The following is an 11,074-nucleotide window of genomic DNA, read 5'->3' as shown; positions in this document are numbered from 1 at the left end:
TATCCCGGAATGTGGCTCCCGAAATCGACTAAAATTTGCGTTTTTTTCAAGAATAATAACATGACAAAAAAAACTTTGATCAGAAAAAGTTTACTTTAAACTGCGCAGGGGTGCGTAAGACTAAGGACTCGAAATCCGAGGAGTTTTTGGACATTGGAAAAGCTTTTCTTCGGGGTGTGCCCCCCCCCCCCGCAGCGTCCAATACCGCCTTTCTGGATCCACCAGTGTAGTTGACTACATTATGATGTTCCACTCCTCAAAAGCTGTATATTAACTGAGCGTTAAGATGCGCCGTTTATCACGCATTAAAACCCTCGCCCCGTTGGGGGGCCAAATTGGCCCCCTCGTGGTTTTTCCTGAATAGTAAGAAAACGACGGCGCGCAGCGCCGCCAAATTTTCAGTACCTCCCTGGGCATCAATTTCACACCTTCACACCAAATTTCAAGTCTTAGGTCACCTTAGGTCAGGAGTTATTGAGGTCAAACTGAGGTCATGTTCGAACAAAAATGAGCGAAAAACATGCAATCTTGAAACGCTCACCAAATCTACAGTTACCAAGCAATTTCAAAGTTCTTTATATGGTCTAGTAGACAAAAATCGGCGCTACAAAACTGCTATCTTCGATTTTCAAATTTTTGGGTTTTTCATCCCCAAAAATTCAAAAAAAAATTTTTTTTTAGAAAAACTACAAAAAAATCCAAAAACAAATTCCGAATTTCAAAAAAGGAATATATGTAATAGTCCCTGCGCTCTTCTATATACATACCAAATTTCAGATCGATATCTTGCTTTTTTGACAAGTTATAGCGAAAAAAAAAACTGTTCAAAAAGGATGTCAAACTTTGAACTCAATTTTTCTAGACCTCGATTTTCGATTCTAGACCACGTAGGGCAAAACAAAGACCACCATTGAACTCCCCGTGACGAGCTGCATCGAATCGATACCCATTTAATGCAAAAATATCAACTTTGAAATTTGACCTAATTTGACCTGACCTTGACCTGATCTTGGCCTGAACTTGACCTGACCTTGACCTGACCTTGACCAAAACGTGACCTAAGCTGACCCCAAAGGCTGCCTGACCCACATAATCGCATTTTTCATGTAAAATGGACTATAAAACATGTATCACACGACACTTTCATAATGTGACCCCCCAGTGACCTGACCTCTGTGACCTGACCTGGTATCAGTGACCTCAAATAGCAAAATATGTGTTTGAAGAACATTTCCCCATTGATGATTTTCAATGAAATGCATTTTACTCGACTTTACAACGCATTTCTTGAAATGCCTGTAAACGGTGAAAATTCGACCTTTGACCTGACCTGTGACGTCATGGGTTTGACCTAGGTCAATAAAATTGGATCACCGGGTAGTTCCCTGATAGGGCTATCCAACACCGTTTGCCGCTTGTCGCTAGGTTGCGTGGTTCTCGAGATCTTAGGGGGAGGGGCCAAATTGGCCTCCCACAACAGGGCGCGTTGCTCGGCAGAGCCCAACGGGGCGCGGGTTAACCCGCGCCCGGCTGGGGGTCCTGGATTTCCACGCCCTGCTGGGGGGGGGGGGGGTGTTTGAACACCCCCCCCCCCCTTGTAACTCGGCTCCTGGGCCACGTAGCGATACGCGGAAGGCGGCGTTCGAAAGAGCGTCAAAAATAATGACGAAATCACTTCGGTCAATTTTTTGGTCAGGTCAAAGGTCAGGTCACCAGAGGTCATTGAAGGCAAAATTTCGCCGATTTCCAGGTCGAATGTCGAAAATTTCCAAGAAGCCAATGCATAACTCGAGAACCAATAGAGTTACAGCGCCGCAGAAAAGAGCATTCGATAGCCCTATTAAAGCCCTTTCTGAGTAATTCACTCAGATTTGACCTAACGTCAACGGTTTTGCCTGCAGGGGGCAAAAATGGCAAAAATAGCCGATTTTTTCGGAAACAGTTTTTCTGCAATAACTTTTGACTCAAGCCTTGTACGAGCTTACTTTTACCGGCATTGTGTTCCTCTCGTCAAGACGCATCGAATGAACTATAAGGTGACCTTGAAAGGTCAACTTGAAAATTTGACCTCAGGTCATGACCTGACCGGAAAGGGTCATGTTGCATATCAGTCGATCCGTATCGTCAAGCTGAACACAGCTAAGGCGTTTTCATCGCTCTAGCATGCCTCTATCAAAAGTTATTTGCGAAAAACTGTTAGATACCATTCGTGACCTAAGATGACCTCAGGGCATAAACAAGGGTCACTGACACCATTTTCATGTTCAGTGTGTCTGAACCACTTGTAATTCGGTGTTTGGGAGTGTTTATAATGTCTTTTGTCCAAAAGAGGCGCATTTCAATTTTCTCCCATTGACTTATAATGGGGAGGTCGCAAAATTGACCTGACCTTAGGTCATCGATATCAAAATTCTGAGATATACATTTTGTACATGCTATTGCTCTTAGCAATCGCTGAAACTTTCAAAGCGATCGGTCACTCGGTGTAGCTATGACAGACATTGAAACTTTTTATGAGGTGAGGTCACTTCAAGTGACCTGGTGACCTGACCTTGAATGACCTTGGTCTGAAATTTTCACAACATGTGTAGAATTGATGTACGATAAGGTGTACCAAAAACGGCGGCGCTCCGCGCCGCCGTTTTTGAGATATTCGCGAAAAACCACAAGGGGGGTGTTCAAACACCCCCCCCCCCAGCAGGGCGCGGGTTAAACTGTGAACTCAGCCCATGTGATGCGGCACAGCCTACCACCCCAGCCAACTGATTGCCAGTGAAAAGTGGAGCATCATTCTGAAGTAAATCGTACAGAGTAGGGTAATGACTAATGAAGATTCATTTGATCCCGGAACCGATTCTTACAAGAAGAGTGAGTAAGCCCTCAATAGCTCATTGGGATATAGTGTCCGCATCCAGAGCCGACCAACACGTAGTGATAAGAGTCCGCTTCGAGCCGTTTCGGCGCTCGCTTTTTGCTCCCTATCGGCATGGCCTAGGATAAAGAAAGGTCTATGACTTGGCCTTCGGTCGATGGAATGGTCCCGGTACAGGCCAGATCGAATCGGTATTTGGGGTGGGCTGTAAGGCGCATCGACGACACGACGTAACTATGTATATTGACGCGTCTTTTGCATTAGCAAGCAAACCGTAAACCACCTCTTATACACCCGTTGAATCCGACGAGACGGTTTTGAATACTAAAATATTTATCGTGCTAAAGTAATGAAACAAATATTTGCCAGTAGCCTATTGCTATAAACAGGGGCCTCGCCATCGTGGGTCGTGTGCGGTGCGCATTACCGTAATGCAGCTTAACCCTCGCCCGCACATGGGGGGGGGGGGGGTGGTTGCCACCCCCCCCCCCAGGCAGTCTTTCTGCTCTGCACTCAACATTTTTAGAGCTAGAAGGCTGATTTTTCGTATAGCTGCTTGTCTATCCTTTCATGATGTCCACTGAAAATTTCAAGTTTCTGTGATTTTTGGTTTCGGAGATATGACCTTGTTTTTCAGGTCATGTCATGACCCAAATGGCCAATTCTCAACATCTTGCGTTTGCCATGGGCCTTGTGAGCTTTTGACACCCTGATTTCGGCCTTTTTTGCCAGTCTTACCTCCCACCTATCATGGAACATGTTGTTCGACGATGTACAGGGGTCAAGGTCAGGGTCAAGGTCAACCTAGGTCATCTAAGATAATTGCGTTTTAGGCAAGCTGAATTTACTTTTTGTGAAGTTTTTTGACTGCATTTTTGGTAAAAGCTTCTCAGATCATGATTTCATGTGATATGGACCCAAAAACAATCGGTGCACACATCAGTATACACACAGACACACACAGACATACAAACACATATAATTGACCTTGACCTAACTTGACCTGAAATGACCTCAGCAGCAAAATTCTGGTCGGATAGTGTGACAAAGAGGTTCTAGCTGGCTTGGCACCAGAAAACAGCATCGTCATCGGTATTTGATAAGCAGCGCACTTGATATCCAACGGTGACCCAAAACAGCAACATTTTTTAGTTTGACCTGACCTGGAAGGTCAATGACTGACCTGAGAAGGTAAAACTGGGTATCATTGGATTCGTCTCTTCCCAAAGAATCTTTTTGGTCTTTACTGCTAAGCTCTATCTCCAACAAGAACGAAATGGCGCGGGGGGGGGGGGTGGCAACCACCCCCCCCATGTGCGTTCTAGGATGGGAAAATGGCATGTGCGGGCGAGGGTTAATGTATAAAGGCGGGCGTTTTTTGGGTCGGATCCCCCCATCTAGAGACGGTGGTGGTCGATGGAGCCCCGAGTACACCAATATCCAGACCGTATGGTCCAAATAATATATCGCTACCTGGCCTTGTCCTTTGGATCACAAGATCAGCAGCTGATTGCTTCAGCCACATGACCGCATATTGGACCGCTTTCGCATTGACATTTTTTCAATGGTATGCACGGCTGAATGTTGACTGTTTCCCTCAAAGTCGTCTAGAATATGCTCAACACAACGATTAAATTTCCTAAACTTCTACATAAAAGCATTCGTTCCCGTTATAAACAGCAGTCCAGTGCAAGTGAATCGCTTGAAATGCAAAGTTGAAATGCGAGGTCAAACATTGTACAAGGTTTGACGTCATTAACACGCGCACTGCAGCGGGTCTGAGCCGAACACGAACTGCAGGGGGGGGGGGGTTGAAAACAACCCCCCCCCTGAGATCTCGAAAACGGCGCAACGTAGCGACAAGCGGTAAACGGCGTTGGATAGGTTAAGATGAGATCGACAAGAAATACTAAGATCATTTTTGGGTCAGGTCAAAAACGAGGTCACCAGAGGTCACCGAAGACAAAATGTTACGATTTTCACAACAGGAATTTCGCGGTAGTTTTTCTTGAATAACTTGTCTTGCACACAAGACAGATGATCGATTCGAACGCCATCGTTCTTAGCTCGTCAAGGCGCATCGAATGATATATAATATGACCTCGAAAGGTCAAGTTGAAAATTTGACCTCAGGTCAAGGTCATGACCTGACCGAAATAGGTCATGTTGCATATCATTCGATCCGCATTGACGAGAAAAACACGATAAACGTCGAACGGAGTCTCTATCTCTACTCAATCTCAAGTTATTGAAGAAAAACCGCTGGTGACCTCAGGTGACCTAAGATGACCTGGAGATCACCTTCCAAAGGTCATAAGTGATATGTTTCGGTGAAATCACCAACAGGGACCTGTAATACTATGATCCTGAGCGTATTGAAGTCATAGGATGGCATTCAGAGTAAGTTGAAATTTCTCCCATTGACTTATAATGGGCCGGTCGCAAAAATGACCTGACCTTAGGTCATCGATATAAAAATTCCGAGATATACAAGTTGTAGCTCGTCATGACTTTACTATTTCCTGTGGGTTTCAAGATCATATCTCAACAACTGTGGGCTTGGTGGGATTGCAAACTTCGAAATTTACGTTTCGAGGTAGGGTCACTTGACCTGACCTGGTGACCTGACCATAGGTCACCTGGGGTCAAAATTTTTACTCAAGGTGTGCAAAAGTTGTGAGAACAGGTATGCAAAATTTGGCGGCGCTACGCGCCGCCGTTTTCTTGCAATTTGCGAAAAACCACAGGGGGGGTTGAAAACAACCCCCCCCCCTGCAGTGCGCGTGTTAAACCCCGCATATGACCGGAGCTGCTTAACCCTCGCCCTGGCAGGGGGGGGGGGTCGATGCGACCCCCCCCTAAGGTTTTTCGAAGATAGCGTAAAAACGGCGGCGCGCAGCGCCGCCAAATTTGGCACAGCCTATGGGGCAACCTTTTTACATATGACCTGAAAATTTCAGGTCCGGGTGACCTTAGGTCAGGTCACCAGGTCAGAAAAACCGGTACAAGGTCATGGTCAAATTTCAAATTTCTTTTTGCACCTGTCCAACTCACAGTTTTGCACCGATTTCCTTCAAACTTTCAGGATGTGCTAAGTTCACCGAGTTGTATAACATATAGTTCGGGTTTTTTTAGGTCACTGACCTGAGGTCAGTTAGAGGTCATTACGTCGTAATGTTAAGCCTATGGGAAAATACTAAATTCGGAAAATACTGGAGATATCCGCTTCGTTCTATCACTTTTGTGCTTTGAAACCACAGTACTCAACAGCAGGTCACTTGGTGCTTCTTTGCTTGGTGTACTTATCCATGGGTCAGGTCAAATGAGGTCAACTGAGGTCAAATGACGTTTTTGCCAATAACTTGGCACATAATGACGCTAGAGCTTAAAAAATGGTACCATTGTGTTCCTGGTGATCAGCCGAATCGAATGATATGCGATATGATGCAATTTGGTTAACTTTAACTTAATTTATTAATTTAAGTTTACTTAAAATTTAAGAAAAACTTTAAGTACACTTAAGCAAGATAAAAAGTATATCATTCGACGCGCCTTGACGTGCTGAGTTCACTGGTGCTTTTCTTTTTGCTCTATCTTAATTAGATCAAAAGTTATAAGCGAAAAACTTTTGACCTGTTTTTAGCGAAATTTTTACATTTATAGCCCCCAAAACCCCCCTAAATATTGACCTAGAGCAACCAAATTTGCACAGGGGCGAGAACTCCAGGGTGCCCACCTACCTGCCGAATTTGGTGTTTCTAGGTGCCATAGGAGCCAATCGCGAGGGGGGGGTCGCATCGACCCCCCCCCCCTGCCAGGCCGTGTTATGAAAAATGCCCTGCCAGGGCGAGGGTTAAACACTATCCACTACCTACCGGTGCAGCCATTCGAGTTGCGCACTTGATGTCAAAGTCTGTTATAAGCGGCGTCAACATGCGATATGCCGTCCTATAGTGGAACTATTGGCGGCGAGCCCGAGCGAGGAGGTTTGCTGAGCGCTGCAGTGAACGATGGGCAGCCGGCCCCGCGGACGGTGTCCGTGAAATACAGACCTTGGTCACGAGCTGAACCAGTTCAGCAGTTCAGTCTCATTTATCATGTTACAAACCTATCAGGTTGTGATGTATGAGATAGCCGCATTGACTTGTGTTCATGCCACTGGTGACGAACGAAAAAAAAATAGGAAAATGTGTTAGCGATGACGTCAGAGATAACTTCCTCGGAGATAAATGGTAGTGGTCCCTACTCTCTAATACCTTGTAGTAATGTACAGGTCTCGCGGGTTTTAGCGGCAGGTTTTGCACCTATGAAATTTAGTAAACTTCAGGCTATATCTTGGTCGTCTTAACCCTCGCCGGCCGAGGGGTGGGGGGCGGATGCCACCCTTCCCCATAGTTTTTTTTCGCGATAGCTCCGAACACGCTGGCGATAGAGAGCTGAAACGTGGCGTACCTGATTTTTGATTCAAGCCGGATCTTTTGACACCAGCCGCATTTTCAGGTCAGGTCAGGTCACTGACCTATGACGTCATAAGTGAACCTCTGCACGGTCTTCAGATGCCCCAACTTTGCAACGCCCTCACTGCCAGAGGAGCTTTCACAGGGAAATGAAACTTGCAGGATCTAATATCCATTAAGAGTCTCACAATTTGTAGGTATATCTCGGATTTTTCCTAAAGGTCATATGAGGTCAGGTCATTTTCGTGACCTCACCATTACCTAAAGTCAATGGGGAAAAATGAAAACTGCTATTCTGGCGCCGGGAATGATCTCCAACTATCTCAAGCACACAGAATCGTGATTTGATGCACTCCTTGCAAGGTCACATGCGTCACTCCTGCAATGTTGACCTTGCGTGACGTCATTTATGACGTCATTAGGGTCATATTAGTTTTTCGTCAATAACTCCCGATCAAACTGAGATAGCGAGTCGGGAAAGCACCAATGGACTCAGGAAGACCTGCCGAATCGAATGATATGCAATATGACCTCCTTTGACCAGCATCCTGACCTGGGGGCGCTGACCTGACCGTGACCTGAGGTCAACACCCTAAGTTGACCTGACCCAAACAAAAAGTATATCATTCGACGCGCCTGAGCAAGGCGAACACGATGCATCCAAAGTCGTGGCTCTGCGGCCGTTTTTTGCGAAGTTATTCACCAAAAACGGAACCGTACCTTGGGGCTTAACCTGACCTTAGAGGTCACCGGTTGACCTAGGACCTTAACCCTCGCACGACCAGGCCATTTCTCATAACACGAACGACCAGGGGGGGGGGTTGTTACGACCCCCCCCCCTGGCGTTTCGAAACGGAAGGTCGTAGAGCTTAGCGGAAAAAACCAACGGATTGCTCTCAACGAGATCTCGCGATTGGTGGTATATTTTTTGGTCCTAGGTCAACATTTGACCTACTTTTGACCGGTCAGAGGTCAAATTTTCGGAAAAATAGACTTTTTTCAACTTTCGGTGGCGATTGCGGCAAAACGGTGGGAGATATCGACTTGAAACCTTCATTATCGTGTTCCTTGATCAATTCTCTATCGTTTGGTATGTATTTCGTTTCCCTTGCTCTAAAAATGGCGCGTTGGGAGCGCCGGAAGTCGGCAAGGTCACAGTCGGCGGCAGAAATTCGAAAAATCAAAATTTAAATTTTTGAAATCTGATTGTATTTTTGGATTTGGGAGGTCCTTTTGCTCCCTATAGAAGCTAATATTGCTGCATATTCCCATTGAGGTGACAAGAATTAGCAAAATAGTGGTTCGGGCGCTTTTCAAAAATAGTACCGGACGCTGTTCCTCTTGTGACGTCATAGCTCCGTGACCTGACCTGACCCGGTCAAATTTCTTATACCATATGATAGCCAATACTTGCCCCAACATGCATGGGAAGTTTCATCACGATCCATCAACCGATGTCCGTACCACCGGCAGGAAACCTCGGGCGTTGGCACTCAGTTTGTGAAAATCCGGCCGGAGGCTGTACCTCTTATGACGTCATAACTCCGTGACCTGACATGACCCGATCAATTTGTTTTCGGCAAAAGATGCGCAAAGGTTGCCCCAGAGGGTATTAAAAATTTCAGCCCGCTGCGACAAGCCGTTTAGCGTGCACTTCCAAAAAACCTCAGGGGGGGGGGTTGATACAACCCCCCCCCCTAGGCGTTCTAGGGTTAAAATCGGGTATCAATCTCTGTCTCTTGTAACGGTGCACACGTTCGTTTTTTTCCACGACGCGCCTAGCTCCACCAGGGGGCGAATCGGCGAGGGGGGGGGGGGGTCGTACCCACCCCTCTCCTCGGCCGGCGCGTATGTAGAAAACCAATAGGTTCGGCGAGGGTTAAGCTTTTGAGCATTGAAGATGCGATAGACTTGTTCGGTCACAAGCCTGCCATGATCGTTAATGGCCTCATCGTAGATCGATTAGTTTCTGAGATATAACCGGAAATGTAAAAGAGCAAACCCTACCGCTTAATCTCGCGAGAGCCGTACCTAGTTATATAGATGCTGGCAACTTTGAATTCGTAGGTATGTGGTCTGTGGAGGCTGGTTGCCGCTTTGCAAGGATACATTTGTCGCCGTTTTATCCCTTCAAATACGGCACCCGGGCTATGCGTAACTCCATAGTTTCTTTTATCGTGTAATGGCACTGTTTTGTTTTGATTGGCCGCACGCGATCTCCAGACTCCCTTTGGGTCATCAGCCGATCATCAACAGGCGGCGGCCGCGGACCGATACAATCTTGGCGGCGAGCACGGCAAGCGGCATCGTGGGAGCTGTGCAAAGAAGCTGAACGATATAATGTTCTTTTAGTTCTAACCCACCGTTTAAACGAGTTAAAACCAAACTTATTTACATCGGAACATGATTTTTTGCTTTATCGGCTATCTGACTGACCTGGGGATAGGTTTCGTTTATCATCTATGCGCTACAGATTGGAAAGGATGGATCTGCTATGCCTCTTCCGTACGAGTCACATCAACCAAAAGACCACTGCGAATTATGGCGGTGCCCATTACACAAATTATAGCCACGCAGACGTTACATAGGCAATGCAATCATAAAGTCAACAAATGACGTCTAAACTGCGCACAAGCTATCTGAAATCGAACGTAGGCGAGTGCGCTAGTCATTCAGACGACAACCCCTCCCCTCCCTCCCCCTCCACACAACATACGTCACTGCGAGTGATGACGTATGGTGTGGGGTGACCATCGTTTCCGCCGCCGTTCAGACGGCGTGACAGCCCATTCTCGGGCCGAACACCGCCTACAATGATGTAGGTATGTCACTATCGGGTGCCGCAGAGGACTGTTTGTGTGTCTTACTACGCATGGCAGAAGGAAGACATACAAAAAGTCGTGACGTCGGTCGTCGGACGCGTCGAACCCGTAACAAATGCCTTCGCCGAACTCATAATATATGACTTGTTGGCGCTTGGCCATTTCCTGTCGGGCACAACCACGAGGGCCTCGGGTCAAACTGAAAGCGACTGTCAGAGAGCAATGGCCCCTCATTGAGTATTGAATGGGAAGTTTGCTCTCTGACGACGATGTTTGGTTTTCTTCGGTTATTTTTAAAACTCGTCGACGCAAGGGGTCGATACACCTCACTAGGCTTTTTTGCACGAATATCACTACTTTTCACGAATATCACCAGAGTACGAAGCCCGGGCCAACATTTCGCAATTTTTTGCATACATATTTCGAAACACAACATGAAGATATTGGGAAGTGGGGACCTATCACGTTAAGACATTATGCTCTTCCATATGTCTGGTCGTATTAGGACTAAATCAGAGACCATAGTCTTAGTGTCAACGGCTTCTCGTGAATATCAAAAGTCAAAACGCTCCCTTTTCCCGCACAGCTCTAAGCCAATCAGACGCCAAACTTGGTAATGGTTGTGACTAACTCCCACCATCCCTTTAACCGTCGAAGGGTGCTGAACGACCAATGAAATGCCTTCTACGGTCCACATTTTCTATCCTTTAACTTCCTGAAAACAGGACGGGTTGGCCTAGCGATATTCTTTTAAAAACCATCTAAAATGTTGATCAAGATTTCTGCATAATACATACAAGTCGGCTCTAATTTCCAGAAGAACATCTAATAAAATAATCGACTGATCCTGTGGTGACGACGCTGCGAATATTTGCGAGAGAACCGGAATACGCTCTGTCCATCTCGAATAAAAAATATCTAAA

Source organism: Amphibalanus amphitrite, unplaced genomic scaffold (assembly GCF_019059575.1).
Source record: "Amphibalanus amphitrite isolate SeventyFive unplaced genomic scaffold, NRLGWU_Aamphi_draft 000306F_arrow, whole genome shotgun sequence".
NCBI lineage: Eukaryota > Metazoa > Arthropoda > Thecostraca > Balanomorpha > Balanidae > Amphibalanus > Amphibalanus amphitrite.
The sequence above is the reverse complement of the archived record's forward strand: the minus strand, read 5'-3'. Positions refer to the sequence as shown.